This window comes from Danio rerio, chromosome 12, assembly GCF_049306965.1.
Source record: "Danio rerio strain Tuebingen ecotype United States chromosome 12, GRCz12tu, whole genome shotgun sequence".
Classification (NCBI taxonomy): Eukaryota; Metazoa; Chordata; class Actinopteri; order Cypriniformes; family Danionidae; genus Danio; species Danio rerio.
The window spans coordinates 24542202-24554287 of NC_133187.1; the positions used below are offsets into that span (position 1 = coordinate 24542202).

Consider the following 12086-nt stretch of genomic DNA (forward strand, 5'->3'; position numbering starts at 1 on the left):
GCTTAAATAGTGTGTGTTAATCAGTCTCTGACAATCCTCAGGTGGTGTGAATGTAATCAGTCTAGATCAGTGGTTCCCAACCTGGGGTCCACAAGGGGGGCGCGGGAGAGGATAAGTGTTGAGGTATAAAAGGCATAAAAATGCTCCACTATTATATAGGGCTGTACAATTAATCCAAAATGCGATTTCGATTTCAAACAATTATAAAAAAGCATTAATCAAACGATTATATGCATCATATACCGCCCCCTTTCCAGTTGTACACGTGTTGCGAAAGACCGCGTGCCTATGTGTGTGTGTGCTACACGCACACGCAGTCAGAAGCATGCGGCCGGTCAGCATTCGCACACTGAGACGAGCAGAGGAGCGCAGACATCTAAAGTCATCTTAACGTGAGCGCTTTAATGGTCAAATAGGTGTCAAAACGCGGTGTTTAGTGATTATTTATATTAACCCTCATTTGTGTAATAAACAAACGAGTTGAGGTTTAAAAGACGTGAAAGAGAAACCATTAAAGAGAAAGCGCAAAATATTCCTGCTGCCGCCTGTTTTTATGATTAATCAAACAAGTAGAAAATGTTTCTCTGTTCTTGACTGAAGGATTTTTGTAGCCAAAGTGTTTTTCTTACAGTGAAGATGCTTAAAGCACAGTTTGTTTTATATTTTTATTCTATTGTATTTATTTCTCTTTCCTTTGCAGGGTGGAAAATAACTGTATGTATACACTTGAAGTCAGAATTATTTGCCCTCCTGAATATTAGCAACCCTTTTCCTGCCCAATTTCTGTTTAATGGAAAGAAGTTTTTTTTAAACTTATTTCTGAACATAATAGTTTTGATATCTCATGTCTAATTACTGATTTCTTTTATCTTTGCTATGATGACAGCACATAATATTTTACTAGATATTTTTTCAAAATACAACCATTCAAATTAAAGTGCAATTCAAAGGCTTAATTAGGGTAATTTGGCAAGTCATAGTATAACAGTAGTTTCTTCTGCAGACAATCAAAAATATATATTGCTTAAGGGGGCTAATAATATTGACCTTAAAATAGGTTTCAAAATATTTAAACCTGCTTTTATTCTAGCTAAAATAAAACAAATAAGCCTAGAAGAAAAAAATATATATTAGAGAAAATACTGTTAAATTCCTTGTTCTGTTAAACATAATTTGGGAAATATTTATAAAAAAAAAATTCTCAGCAGCGCTAATAATTTTGACTTTAACTGATAATCATTTGAATAATTGTGATTACAATTATGACCAAAGTAATTGTGATTATGATTTTTCACAAAATCAGCCCTACTATTATATATGTATTTTTAAGTACCAAAAAAAAAATCAACACACATGCTTAAAATTCCAACATAATAGTAAAAACAATAAAAATAAATAACTTTAAATTATTTTTTACATTTTGCTCACTTGCGCAATGTGCTTGTCCAACTTCTCGTAAAGGCAAAATCAAAACAAAAATGGCAGAGAAACGTTAATGCAATGATTATTCAGAGGCGAAGAAAAGCCAAGAAAAGATAAGACAAAGCCTATCTAAATACACATAAACACACACATACAGTAAATATATATATATATATATATATATATATATATATATATATATATATATATACGGCACATATGTGTGTGCGTGCGTGTGTATTTATATGGTGGGGGGGCTCCAATGTTTGTATTTGTTCATGGGGGGGGGCCCCAGAGAAAAAGGTTGGGAACCACTGGTCTAGATGAGGAAGCATGTGTGAGTGTGACCGGAGTTCATGGATGAATATGTAGTCCAGAAATGGCGGATTTGTAGTCCATGGTATTTGTAGGTGCAAACCAGCGATCTTATGGGAAATTATCGCTGGTAATCATGACAATGATAAGCGTTTTCAAGGGATACCGTGGTTTGGAAGAGTCGAAGTTTTAAAATCGGCAACATTTTCTGTAATACCTTTCCTAAGGTAAGTAAGATTTTTTATTTACATTTTTTTTCTGTATCTTCAGAAGAAAAAATATGCAAAGATGCTGTTTTAAATTGTAAAGAAATCTGTGTTTTTGAAACTAACGAAGACAGCAAAAGTCAACTATTCATTTGAATTATTTAGCCTGACATGTTTACTGATCCAAAATAGTATAAATCTTTCAGAAAATAAATTATATTGTTTTCAAAGGGGAAAAAAAGTTTTTGTTTTTTTATCCAGACATTTTAAAACAATATGTTTTAGAGCGGTAATCACAATACCGTGATAAAGTGAAACCAAGATTTTTTTATCCAAAGTTAGGTCATAAGATTCTTTTACCGGCCCATACCTACTCTGGAGATATTATAAAGTTGACAACAATGACAACAGCATTGCCATAGCAAATTGTGAGATATGTAAACTTGCAATTGCCTGCTGGGTATTTTAAGTTAAGGTGCTGTTTGTTTTTAAATTGGATTTGTTTATATTTACTGTTGCACTAAAGTCCAAAAGTGAAGAATTGATGTTATTTATTTTATAAAAATAAGGTGAATTAAATAAAAAATAAGGACAATCCTGTAAATATTTACTCCTTCTTAATTCTTTTTTTAAGTATTATAGAAGTATTGGATCGGGTTTCGGTATCAGTAGATACTAAAAATCAAATGACTAGGACTTGAGGGCAGAAAAACCTGGGACATCTCTAATTATAAAGATTATATTATACTGTTTCAGATTCATTCAAAAACACTTATTCATCCCAACAAGTGAAGTCTAAGTCGTCAAACCATTCAAATTGATGAGATATTTTTAAATAGACTGCAACAATTTGTCGTCTTGGAATTATAAGGTTCTGTCTGCGTTCTAAATGATTTTAAGATACTAAGCTTCAAAAGTTTTGCATTCCATACAGTAAATAATATGAGTGTAACAGTTCTCTTTCATACATGAACATGATAGAGACCCTAAATGTAATCTGAATGTAAATTATGAAAATTATCTTAAATTTGCAAATTGGGGTAAAAAAACAGGCAAACGCAGATACCGTAGCACCTTCTAATTCTAAAAAGTCATTTTCTGCTTGGGATTATAAGGTTCTGGGAGATCATTAATTAAATCTTTACTTTTCAAGAAATACAATCAGTCTGCTTATTAATTTAACTTAAAAAAATGGTGTTGTAAACAATATGTTCATGTTTAAGTAAGGTACATTTTTGCTTTCTATATCATTTGTTTAATGTTTAAGGATGAATATGATGTCCAGTGAAGATGTTAATTTTATGTAATTATGCAATTAATATGGTAATATCTATTGTTGTAAGTAAGATGAATTGAATTGAATTTATTATTTGCCCTTCAAGGCTTAATATCAAATTTAAAGTCTTTAAAAGAAAACAGACAATGAGCAAATGAGTTGTTTAACAAAGTTTAACAAACACTGAAAATGTTTCAATGACTAAATAAACACTAATGAAAATATTTCACATTTAATATATTGCTTTTTTTTTATTTTTTTTTTTAACAATGGAGCAGTCTGGTAGAATTACAAAGAAAGCTGATCCTGATTGGTCCCTGTGCGTGCATTCAAAATGCTGATTGGCTCACAGAAAGAACCTTATAGAGCCAAGCTAGAATTTGACTTTGTAGATAAAACCGTTTTTTGTTTTTTAAAATAAAAGGCTTAAAATGTAAACAACTTATAAAAAAAATCACATAATGTAAATAACTTGTGATATGATAAGAATACGCGAATAACTCAAAAATGTCAAGTTATTGTCAAATTATTTTTTGTAAGAATTCATCCAGAATTTATTGATTTATCCAGAGTCATGCAGCTTTAACTCATTGTGCCTTACAATTTCCTCAGAAATTCACCTGTAATAGAAAAGAAAATCTCCAGGCATGTGTGTAGGAGAATTTCCTTGTTGATAAAGCATGGTCTCACAGCTCTACTGTTATAAAACTGTCCCAGTGGGAGGGTATCTCTAATGAAAGGATAAATGAGGGTACAATGATGACACAAGAATGCACAGACATGCTCTTATGGAAATAAAGAGTGACCTATTGACCTTATTCTGCAGTGTGGAGGTGCGTTCGTTTTTGCGATTGTTTTAGAAAGTTTGGTTCAGTTGCCTATGAGAGAAATGACTAGGAATAATGACTATAAATGGTCAAACTACTTTGCTTTGCGAACTCTGTTTATATCTATACACAAAACAAGAATAATAAAATAAAAAATATCATTAATGTCAAGCAGCATAACAAGCATTTTTTAACATCTGAAAATCAGTGTAAGTATTTGAGACCAAAAAATTCCAATAACTGCACCCACTCGTGTTGAAGAATAATATCAATATAGATCTTTATGGGGTTAGTAGTAAGTAGGGCTTGATTTACTGCATACTAGCTCTAATCTAAAAGGACTTTATTAATGAAATGAATATGAAATAAAATAAAATACATACATTTTGTTGAAAAAATCTGAGAAAGGTTGCCAGACAATTTGTGAACTAATTTCGAGAAGAGCACGTGATATGATTGATCGCAGCTGATCCTCGACCAGTAATCATTAGCTAGCCAATCAGATCATTCCAAACTCACCATAAATATCCTGCCTAACTTTACTCCTATCTTCGTTTTGGAAGACCCCCCTCCTCTTCTCTAGTTTAATCCAGGATCGGGTGACATGGTGACTCAGTGGCATTGCTACCTCACAGCAAGAAGGTTACTGGTTTAAGTCCTAGCTGGGCCAATCAGCATTTCTGTGGAGAGTTTACATGTTCTCCCCATGTTCGCGTGGGTTTCCCCTGGGTACATCGGTTTCCTCCAACTGCTCAAAGACTTGTGATATAAGTTAATTAAACAATAGTAACAGTCACATGCTCTTTAATACCGAGCGGTCTATTCGGTATTGGTTGTGGTTGGCGGTCTATTCCTAAAGAGCTGTCATTGTTAATTAAGGAATTGGGGAATTGGGAAACTCTCGAGAACTAACTGATCTTGTACCCCTTTACATGCTCATTGACCAGGCGGGAGCCTTGGGCTCATCCATCTCTGAGCTCAGGGCTCTCTCCCAGGACAGCATGCCAAACCTGCTAACATCATCTAGCATTATCCAGGTGCGAACTCTTGAAACGTACTTAAATTACTGAAGCTAAAGCTAAAAGAAATTAAGCTCAATAGAAATCTATATAAAGAAATATTAGGGCTTCACAGTGGTGCAGTGGGCAGCACGATCGCCTCAGAGCAAGAAGGTCACTGGTTTGAGCCCCAGCTGGGTCAGTTGGCATTTCTGTGTGGAGTTTGCACGTTCTCCCTGTGTTCGCGTGGGTTTCCTCTGGGTGCTCTGGTTTCCTCCACAAGTCTTAAGACATGTGTGATATGTAGGTGAATTGAATAAGCTAAATTGGCCATAGTGTATGTGTGTGAATGCAGGAGTGTATGGGTGTTCCCAGTGTTGGGTTGTGGCTGGAAGGGCATCCGCTGCGTAAAACATTTGCTGGATAAAATTGGCGGTTCATTCCACTGTGGCGACACCTGATTAATAAAGGGACTATGCCGAAAAGAAAATTAATGAATGAATAAAGAAATATTCATAACTAAAACTTTAATAGAGAATGTCCAGTTTGGGAAAGTTATATCGTGGTGTTTTGGGGGATTTTTCCATCATCTGCACTTCGAAAATTTGCAATCCTTCAGTGATATTACCACAATACTGGAATGTTTCATAACTTGAACTATAGGGTTAGGCTTTATCATGCAAACAATGCTATTAGACCCTGATCATATGTCTGTTGATGTTTGTTGTCAAAGTTAATGAGTTACAATACTTGATAATGTCTCGCAAATTTTTGAAACAACAATTGCAATGTTAATGTAGACAATAACTATCGCACAATTAAAAATAAGTATCTAAAAATAAAAGCTACATAAAAAGTTCTAATGAATCCTATGAAAAGAAAATGCTAAAAGAAAACGGCCTTAAATTCCTGTGGTACAGTAAGCAGCTTGTATCTGTATCTCTTCTATTATTAAGAGAAAAAAAAAACTGACCTACACAAACTTCTTTGGGTCTTTCTGCAACAAATTCTTTCTGTTCTAAAACAAGCACCATCTGTGCTTTAGGGGTTATTTATCCTGCAGGTGCATTTGTGGCATTTAGGCCTTAAGGCAGCTCTTTCATCATTTCTCTTCCTCTCTGACACTCAGCATGCCTTTTCGTGCCTATTTTGTGCCTGTCGTTACCTATTTCCTTGCATTCATTCTGATCTGCCAGATAAATAGAGGCAGGAATTAAGAGCACTCTCTCACATTCACTGTATACTGTATGAAAGCCCAATAACAAAGTGATGGAAACAGTAGAAGCACTTTATAGCAGCTATTCTATAGTCCATGGGGAAAGTGACAGTGACTAATAGATTATTGCCATTTCCTGTAGCCGGTCAGAAAGGGAGTAAAATGAGTCAGTCTTTGGGTTTTAATCCTCAAAGGGAGTGCATATATTTCAACACCCAGACTCTGTGTGTGTGTGTGCGCACAAACAAACTTGCACACCTTTTTTCTTTTTATGCTTTTCCACCCATTTGTGTTATTATAACCCACTTTCCATTGATTCCAATTTATTTTTAGTAGGGGCGTATGATTTTTAGGGTGATGATGAAGGCAATCTGCCCTTTGGGTATTTGGGTAAAATGCTTAGTTTGGATTTTAGCCAAGACTTGTTTTCACATGCTTTTGCCACAGTGGATTCAGGCTTTTCTGAAGTAAGTGGATGTGCTTATGGGCATGTTGCTTTATAGTGATGTTAGTTAAAAAATAACCAGGTGTTCAATGCTATGTGCAATAAAGGTGTTTTTCGAGGTCTGGTTTCGTTCTGGAAAATTTGTGAGCATTTAAGAGCTTTGTGTTACTATTTTTTTTAAGTCCACTTTAGATGCTGAGGCATCCAGACTTGTCCTTTTAAGTGCATTTAGGTTAATGTCAAGGTGTTATGATTTATGAGAATACTTGCTTTCTTTCCCTGTATTTCACCCTTGACACACCTTCACACAGCCAGCCCAGAGGCTGTGTCTACTCAAACTTCTAGCTTAGCATGACTTTATTCATTCATTTTTCTTTAGTGTAGTCTCTATTTCAGAGGTCGCCACAGCAGAATAAACCTCCAACTCATTTATTCATTTTCTTGTCAGCTTAGTTCCTTTATTAATCCGGGGTCGCCACAGCGGAATGAACTGCCAACTTATCCAGCACGTTTTTACGCAGCGGATGCCCTTCCAGCCGCAACCCATCTCTGGGAAACATCCACACACACTTATTCACACTCGTACACTATGGACAATTTAGCCTACCCAATTGACCTGTACCGCATATTTATGGATTGTGGGGAAAACTGGAGCACCCGGAGGAAACCCACGCGAATGGAGGGAGAACATATAAACTCCACACAGAAACGCCACCTGACCCAGCCGAGGCTCGAACCAGCAACCTTCTTACTGTGAGGCGACAGCACTACCTACTGCGCCTCGTTAAACCTCTAACTATAGCGGCATATGTTTTACTCAGCGGATCCCTTTCCAGCCGCAACCCAATACTGGGAAACACCCATTTACACACACACTCATAAACTACGGACAATTTAGTTTGCTCAATTCACTTATACTGCATGTCTTTGGACTGTGGGGGGAAACTAGTAAAGGGGTCTGGATGCAGACTTGGTGCAGTGCAATCTGAGCTGCATCCAATGCTTTTTAATGCGCTCACCTAACCCCACCCCTAACCCTACCCCTCACAGTGACGTTACTACAGTAGCTCCATTGAGTGCATTGTGTTTGACATTGCATCACTGAGATATGCAGTCTCAGCTTGCATCATGAAGGCTGCATCCAGATACTCTATCCAAATAAACTGGAGCACCCAGAGGAAACCCATGCCAACACTGGGAGAACATCCAAACTCCACACAGAAATACCAACTGACCCAGCTGGGACTCAAATCAGAGACTTTTTTGTTATAAAGCAAGTGCTAACCACTGAGCCACTGTGCTGTCACATGTCTTTTTTCCAGAGCTTTTGTTGCTGTCAATATTTGATACAGTACATACATTAGCACACAGTCCAATGTTTTTGGAAAAACTCTTGTTGATTCACAAAAATCAAAATTCAAACAAGAGAAATTTGTCTTCAAAAAGTTTAATTAATTCTGAAAACTTGTTAAGTCTGTTCTGAAAAATTTTTCTAAACAAAATACTTGATTTGAAGACTAAATTGCCTACATTTTCTTACAATAGTTTATAATGTTTTTTCCTATTATTTAAAAAAAAAATAATTACCATAATTTAACAACCAAAACATACTATAATGTGAGAACACTAAGGTTTTGCTCTACAAACGTCAATGTGAAGTTTTTCATTTAACACAAATTACATCAATAATAATTATAACAATAAAAATAATAAAAAGAAGGGCTGGCCGATATTGGATGCTAGGATGCACAAGAAAAGAAATCAAAAAGCCACTCTGGCGACATCCTTGCATCCTTTTTAATTGACAAGCTCTGCATTGCTGTTCATTTCCGCGTGTGTTGTTATTCTGTCCTGAAGTGACAAGTGCGAGTGTGTGGTTTCCTTTACCATTTTCAGTGGGCTTTGCGCTCGCTGTAACTAGGTGACCATCCATCATTTTCTCAGGGGATGACAAATTGACAAATCATTGCTTGAGCTCCGATACATGTTTATGGAGAAAAGTAAAAAGCACTGCAGCATTTGGGGTACGCACCACAACGCCACTGGGTGCGCTGCGTTTGTCTTAAGTAATTAGTCTGCCGTTATTACTGAAATGTGTATATTCCATACAAAGGGTGAAGCAGAATGGTTAGTTCTACTCACATTAATCACAGTGTGCATGTGGCATTCGAAAAGTTGAGATGTATTCATCTATGTGCGCCTGGAAAATGTGCATGCGTCACAAGTGTGCTGCACAAGCGTCCCATATGCACGTTGTGCAAGTTGCGTACCTCCATTGGAAACAACAAACTTATACCTTAAGATTATTAGCACTGTATTCAAGGCATGTGCTCAGCAGCCACATTCTAATAAAACTATATAGCGCTTCATACCAAAACTTCATACCAAATCTTTTTTTAATCGATACTGACAAAAGTGTTCTGTCAATAAATACCGATTTTAACGCCCAGCCCTTATAAAAAGAAACAAGACTAATTCTTCTTTTAGAAGGTATACATGTCAAAAATAATTTTTGCAGCTTGTTCAAACTACGTATTTAAAATGAGCCTGAATTAATACAATGTTGAGTTTTTAGAGGGACATCTTAATGGTTTTCTGTTCAATTCACATAAATTTGTAAAAACAACTAAGTTAACTTAATAAATTTGTGTTGGGACAATATGAAGGTATTGTGTGGAACCCAGCATTCCCCAAAGTGTATTTTGGGAAAACAGATTGTTTTTTTATATGCGAGAAAATATCCAAGCTGTATTTTATGTGAACATTCTTTAGCATGTGCCTTTGTACAGCCATGTTGCTTTCATCATATATTTCCACCTGCACTTGACATTTTCTTTTATTAAATGAATGCCTGTTTCAAAAACTGCATTTTTCAGTGTTGTGTTGTTGTGTCTTGTTTAGAAACAGGTGGTTCTTTTGATCTATAATAAATTCCATTTCCAGTCTCTGAAAGTTTACATATAATTAGCCTAACCTTTAGAACCTTTTACTCCTAGTAAATCTTTTGGTAAATCCTTAGTGTTTGTGGCCTTGGAAAGTTTCCATATTACAACTCTCTCATAACTGGGAATGGTAATTGGCTAATGGCATTCTTTCAGGGATTAAAACACACAGGCATGTGCTGCTTTGGCTCATAAACACCTTCATACGTGGGACCTAATAGGACAGAGTGAGCAAATGGTTATGCATTATTTAAATTTAGCCTTCGGTAACACTTTATAATGACTACACACTATGAACCATTTATTATGCATTAGCAAACAGTAAATTCATTATTTGTTAAGCATTGACTCTACATTAATAAACACTAGTAAGCAGATTAATAAACCATTAATATCAACATTTTTTATCTTATTATTCAGGCATATACTAATAGTTCATTTGTATGTTTATAAATGCTTTATTAAATCAACTTTTTCCAGTTTTGTGACCTAATCTAAAGCGGTATTTAAGGTGGACTATTATAAGGTGGACTATTTACGCATTTTAAATCCCTTATAAATGACAAATAAAGGCTCAGTTATATTCTAAACAGAAAAAAGAACACAAACAACTTTATTCATTTCTGTTTATTTGAAAATACACAATTGAAACTGAATCAAATGAAAAACAAATCTGTGCAACCTTATCTAAAATAAAATGACTCTACAGTTTAGACATTGCATCTTATTATATTGTTAAATTACTATACTGTAGTTGTTTTATCCAATTTTATTTTGACACTTCTGTTATTCAATGTTTAAACTTTACAGTAATGTAACTTTTTAGATAAGGTTGCAAAGATTATTGTTCATGTGATACCAAGCCTTTAAATGTCATTTTTAAGGGTTTTATAATGCATAAATAGCTCTCACTTTAGATTAGGTCACAAAACTGCAATAAGTTGAGGTAATTAAAAACATTTATTAAGCAACACAATCTCACGGCAATTCGTAACTTTTTCATTTAGTGGCTAATTCGTATGAATTCGTACAATCTAATTCGTACAATTTAGTACGATTTGCTTATCCCCCAATGACGGTTGGGGTTAGGGGTGGGGTCAGGTGCCACGCCTCCTTTTTAAAATCGTACCATTTCGTACGACTGAACTCGTACGAATTCGTACGAATTAGCCACTAAACTGGCAAAACGTAAAATACTTACGTTTTCTCGTGAGATCAGGCTGTTATTAACATACAAATTAACTGTTTATATATGCCTGAATAATAAGATATATAAATGTTGATTTCAATAGTTTATTAATCATTTACTTATTCTCAATGATCTTAAAAACCTTCAGCTACTCGTAAATACAAAAGGTTTGTAAATAATGCAATACTTAATCTAGTAATTAAAAATCAATCAGTCGCAATTTATGAAAATACAAATATCAAGCACATTATAAATGTGGTTATAAGTCAAGAATACAGCATTTGTAGCTGCAGGTATAAACTGCTTACTAATGCTTATTAATGTAGAGTTAATGCTTAACAAATAATGAATTCACTAGATACTAATGCTTAATAAATGATTCATAGTGTGTAGTTATTATAAAGTGTTACCAAGCCTTCTTGTATGTGGGCAGTAATGGTGCAATTAGCAGCCATATGAAGTACAAAATCAGCAGCTAACATGCTCTGGCTTGCACCTCCACTATTTTATGTTTTGATTTCTTTATGAGTGCAATAAGTGCATATTATATTTGTACAGGATGGGAGACCACATGAAAAAGCTAGGTTGCTGAATTGGTTTTAGTAAGACCAGCAGGGGGCGCTCAACCTGTGGTCTGTGTTGGTCCTAATGCCCCAGTATATTGATGGGGACTCTATACTGCTTAATGAGCACTGTTATTCTGTAAAGTGCTCTGACTCTGAGTGTCCAGAAAAGTGCTAAATAAATGTAAGGAATTATTATTATTATTAGAATGTTGAAAGCTGGGATAATATACATTTTACACTTATTTTCTGACTTTAAAACTATTTGAAAACTTGGTAACACTTTATAATAACTGCACACTGTGAATAATTTATAATGTAATAGCAAATAGATAATTCACTATTTGATAGGTTAGGCAAGGCAAAACAAGGCAAGTTTATTTATATAGCACATTTCATGCACAGTGGCAATTCAAAGTGCTTTACATTAACAAGAATAAAAGAGACAAGTATAAGAAACAAGTATAAGCATTAACATTAATAGATATTAGTAAGCAGTTTATACAAATATGTATAATGTGCTTAATGTTTGTTATTGATAATGTCTTTACTAATAAATTAAATATTGCATTATTTACAAAGCTATTATTTAAGAGTAGTTGGTGGTTTTTAAGATCAATCAAAATAAGTAAGTTGATTATTAATAACTATTCAAATAAATATTTATACACATTTATTTTTCAGGTA

At 34.7% G+C, this 12086-nt stretch overlaps 1 protein-coding gene across 2 annotated transcripts in view; it reads left to right on the plus strand.

Annotated features, from left to right (window-relative positions):
* The window catches only part of afap1 (actin filament associated protein 1), a 95023-nt gene that overhangs the window by 7410 nt on the left and 75527 nt on the right, over positions 1-12086 (plus strand). The window lies entirely within an intron of this gene.